Genomic DNA, 5354 nt, shown 5'->3' with positions numbered 1-5354 from the left:
CTTTCATGAAAGAAGCAAACCAGCAAAACAAGTCTTTAGAATTACTATATTATAACCCTATAAGAAAAAAAAGAATTTATTAATCTCCCTCCTCCAGTCCATATGTTACTATACCCTTATTAAATAGATATATCACAGAAACATGAAGGATTACTACCACGTAAGTATTAGTAGTTTAAAATAGAAATGCAGCTAGTGCATTTAACACTTAGACTTATTCTCCTTATCTTAGTTCTTTAAAATCATCACCAGTGCCCTGGTGGTTGAAAAATTGAGCTGTAACTCAATCTGTGCCATTAATGGCAGAATCCTGGGTCAGTCTACTAACCTATTTTGATCTCAGTTTCCTCATTTGTAAAATGAGGAGAAGAGAGTAGACGAGTGATTTTTCAAATGTTTTGTTAATTGACAGAACTCCCTTCTTTTTTCCTGAAGGAAATGTTACCAGGAATCCTGAGACAGGAAACCTGAAAGGCAGGATGGAGAAGATTCAGCCTCCCTCTCTCCCTCCAGGCACACCCCAGAATTCTGGGACAGGGAATTGGAAAACTAGCTCACAGGGTAGTATTTCCAGCCTTTCACAACAATCCTGGCAGGTCCTGGAGTGGACATGCAAGAAAGGATGAAACGAGGGCAGGTGTGCCAAGCTGATAGCCCACCTTAGCTCAAAGGAAAAAGAACACATTTTTCCTAGTTTTACGTCTGAAAGTGGAATGAGAGATTAGTCCTGAGATAACCTCGGAAGAATCTGTCCTCACCTCCAGGGTTACAGCGTTGACTCTTTGAATGGTATTTCTGTCCTGCATCTTAACTTCCCTGAAAACACCTCTGTCTGCTCAGATCCCTGAGCCCAATTTAACCTCTTCCTCCTCCTCATCTTCCTCTTAACCCACCATGTGGCTCCCAGCACCCACAGTTGGGCCCAGGATCCCTTCCCTCTATGACCCACCCCAGCAGGCAGCCCTGATTCAGGAAACCCGGGTTATAGTCACTGGAAAACAGATGCCTCAAAAGCAACAGGACAAACTTTGGAACAAAGGAGCTCACGGGTCCTTTGTGACCTAAAATCTCTAAATCTCTTGCACTGTCTTGCTCAATTGAAATAAGCCGGGGCTTTGTGTTTCCTCTCACCCGCATTCAAAGAGCCGGCGCTGATGACACTTGATTTTCCTTACTCTCCGTTCCTAAGGCAAAGTGGGAAAATGCTTTCAAAACTAGCTCTAAATTTGGCTCATTTTTGCTCTTTGGAAAAAAGTAAGAGAGAGAGAGAAAGAGAAAGTCTCACTTTCCTACTCCTACAACTTATTTTAAAATTTGCAGAGGAATTCCCACAGAACTACTGCACTTTAAAAAAAAAAAAAATCTATTAGCCTGTAAAATGTCCACCAATTCTTCGGCACCCAAAGCCTTGCCGGCAGCTGGTGCCACATGGCTCACTATTATTATCCCACCCTGGGATTCACTTGTAAAAGCCTCACACACAGTAAACAAATGTCAGAGAGTAAACATAAAGCTCTCTCTAAACTCAAGACATTGTAATTCTCGTTACTTTATCTGTTCACTGTCTAAATGTTTACCTGTCCCTTCAACGTTCAGGGCATCTCAGCTGTCAACTAAAAGGAAGAAGCTGAGGCAGAATTAACATAAGTAGAGAACTGATTTGGGCCAAGCTTGAGGATTGCTGCCCTGGAGAGTATTCAAGTGGATTTTTAAAGGAAAAAGAAGAAACAAGTTCCTGAGTTGTTTACCAAGAACTTATGTTAAAATAACACAAGGTATTGATTGGTTATACACTGCTCTTTGTATTGCAAATTCCAGCAACAAGAAGATAATGTGTTAGGCAGCTAATCTGGAACAAAATGCCTTTAAAACTTTACCCCCAGGCAGCGGTGCAGGGTGGGGAGAGAATGATTGAAGTTCCATACTCCTGTCTCTCTGGGCCTGATAAATTTCTCATACCTCACATAGCTCAGAATGCTCTATTTTTCTTTCCTCACAGACATGTGCCTTAGAACCCTGTATTTTGAAAGTGAGAAGACAAATAATGCATTCCAGGGATCTCCGAGGTGATCTCCACCCAGCCCTACTGCAGTGGCCTTGATCCCTTTCAACCGACCCTCCTCCTCCAAAACCATCTCCTGGGGCCCAGCAATCTCTCCTCTGAGCCGGCTAGAGGTGCAGTGGCTTGGAACTGCAAGATCCCGGACCTCCGGTCCTACTGACATTTTGTTGGTGTCCATTTAGTTAGTAAACAAACAGGGAGGGAGGCAGTTAGTTGTTCTGCTTGCTGGGATGATGAAATAACAGACTCTTACTCCCAACTTCCCCTTGCTAAAGTGCTAGCTCACCGCAGGACTCACTCGGCGCCCCGTGGGAATGGAGAAACGGATTACTTGTCAATAATACATGAGCACAGAAAGCCCTAGAAATGTGTGCCTAAGGTCAACTTGAAATGGGGAGTGGGGGAGAAAGAAGTCACTTGATAACACAGAAGGGAGAGAATAGCCCACATTCTGCTACGAATTTTCATCCCGCAAACACTTCTGTCCTCCTGGTCCTTCCACCTGGGTAAATTTCACATTAGCAATTCTGAAACAGGAAGGGTAGCAAATACAGCTCTTTCTAGAAAAAGGCAAGGGAGGGAAAAGAATAAAGTGAATCCGGAGGGCATTGATCATGAGTGTATGTGTGAATATGAGTGTATGTTTGTGTGTATGAGTGTGTGAGTGTATATGTGAGTTGGTGTATGTCTCTTGGGCGTGTGTATGTGTATATGTGTGTGTGTGTGTGTGTTCATCTTTATTTTTACTCCTTTCATTCTTCAACATTGTTGTCTCACAAACTGCCTCCAGCAATGATTTTTGTTCTGTGAAATCTAATTTTCAATCTTTTCATCTCAATGATGAGACGCAGCATAACTTCCACATCAATTTCCCAATATTTCAAGGGATACGTGGCTCTACATAACACTTTTCCAGATCACTGAATTTAACCTTTTAACTCAAACTTTCACTTTCAAATGAAACACCTCATGTATTATAAACTTATTTTCCTTCCTTAGTAAAATACACAAACATGATTCGAAGTTTTCTTCATAGCTGAAGATCATAATTCTGAGCCACTATTTCTTTATGCTGTAATATAATCAGCCCTTCATGGGCCATGACGCATAGCACGGTGACTTTCTACACAACAAAATGGTTCCAGTATTCTTCTCCTCAGACCTGACACCCTTCCTCCCTGTCACTGCCTGCTAGTCACTGATAGCCTAAGAAAATTACAGTCTCCATCTGCAGCCAGTCACCTTTCCACTAGTCTAAGCTGCTTTTATTTTATTTTGACTTATTTTATTCTGTTCCTGCTCCCTCCTCGAAGCTTCCTTCCCTTCACTGCTGGTCTTTCAGCTCTCAGGCTGGCTCTAGCTGAAGGCTGTGCTGTTTGGTTCTGCTCTGATAAGTGACAATTTTACCACCTTGAGGCATTTACGTCCCAGTTCTCATTTTTTCAGTTTTTGTTTTGTTGGGGAGTTGTTTAATCCTAGTTCATTTTACTGCTGGAAATACTTTCTTTCCCCTCCCTCGACACCTTCCAATTTAAGGTTCGATGCCATTCTGGGAATGGGAGATGGCCCCCAAACTGCCTCCGATGATCCAGGCTCTGCAGTGATTTCCAGATAGGAGATAAGGAATTGGCAGTTGGAGAAATCAGAGCCGGCAGCACTTCCCTAAAAGCACATTAACTCCAAAAAGAGATTAAATAAGCATTTTGAGGGATAAACTCAAATTTTTGCTCTAAAAATGAAAATTCTAATATATAGGATAGATAAGAATTGGATTCAGCAAACTATATGCTACCTGAAAGTTGCTTCTAATTTCCCAACTGATAACCTCAGTTCTACAGTGATGGGCACAGAGTCCATTCCCCAGTGGTCTCAACTGACTTTGGGACCAGACTGTGTTTACCTGCCAGAGTTAGAGACCAACCTTCCCAATCTTGCATTTCTTCCTTTAGAGAAGGAAGAGCTGAGGGCTGCAGCCACCTGTTGCATCTTCTGCAACCTTCAAGCTACCAAAATTGTACTTGACAAGTTTGTTGAAAAATGGACAGAAGTGCCAAATATCCATTTGTCTATTCAAATGTCCAAGCTACCTTCCTGGTGAAATGTTGGTTGCAATTGCATTTGAATTAAACTTGAGAGTAGGGCGGAAAGAGGTGTGTACATTTCCCCATTTCAGTTCCTTTAAATGCAAAATAGACATCATGATACTTACTCAGTCAGTCCTGTTTCCTGAGATTATTACCAGGCACACGAAAGAAATACACTGAACTATTCTAGGGAAGTGCAGAATATATGATATTGAAGTATTACAAGATAATGCCTCTTAAGGAGTTAATTTTCCATTTCCTTTAATAAATATAATCAACCACTACCTCTTTGCTCTCCAGTCCATCACTTAATTAATCAGTTCCTCCATGCAAAGTGAACACACTCTGGTCCCTGAGTAAAACTGAGAAGTATCTGCCATAATCCATCAGCCTCCAGGCACAGCTGTGTGGAGTTATCCGCATCCACAGCCTCCCCTTGCTGGGGCACCAGTAGTCCAGGGTTAACGCAGCCCTGGCTGACTACGGGGGGGGCTTAAGCTTGATTCAGATGGGAAATGCACAGATGGTTTTGCCACTCATCTGTCAAAGAAAAACCACATTTTATTCTCCCCAGAAGATAATGCTGCTTTATCAGAAAAAAAGTGTGGCTCATTTCATTAAGACTAAATCTGCAGGCAAAACTGAATGAGTCAACCATTAGCCTGTGGTCAGGAATTTGACTACCAAAGCCAGCATTGGTTTGTCATCCAACTGGGTCATTAGATAGAAAGCTGCCAGGTATTGAAGGAAATTTTGGAAAGTAAAGACATTATGTACAGTTCTAGAATATTAATACTATGAATTTCAATGAGATAAGCACCCGAAAAAATCTTGAATAAACATTGAGTAGAAGAGTCCAGTTGTGAAGGGCTTATAGTAAATGACAAGTTGCAGATTCCTTCTACAGCCTGTGATCAAGATAAAGCCCTACCACCAACCATGTTTGGGGTCACAAAAGCGGAGTTGCTCAGTTCAACTTCCATTATGTGCTAATCCTAGTGATGCTGTAACAATGTACCACAAACTGGGTGGCTTCAACAACAGAAATGTATTGTCTTATAGTTCTGGAGGCTAGAGGTCCGAGATTAAGGTACTGGCAGGGTTGACTTCTTCTGAGGACTGTGAGACAGAACCTGCTCAACATCTCTTGCCAAACATCTGATGCTGGGTTCAAACGATTCTCCTGCCTTACAGAAGTATCATCTTAA

The sequence above is a fragment of the Piliocolobus tephrosceles genome, chromosome 4 (assembly GCF_002776525.5).
Source record: "Piliocolobus tephrosceles isolate RC106 chromosome 4, ASM277652v3, whole genome shotgun sequence".
NCBI lineage: Eukaryota > Metazoa > Chordata > Mammalia > Primates > Cercopithecidae > Piliocolobus > Piliocolobus tephrosceles.
Note: the sequence above shows the minus strand (reverse complement) of the source record.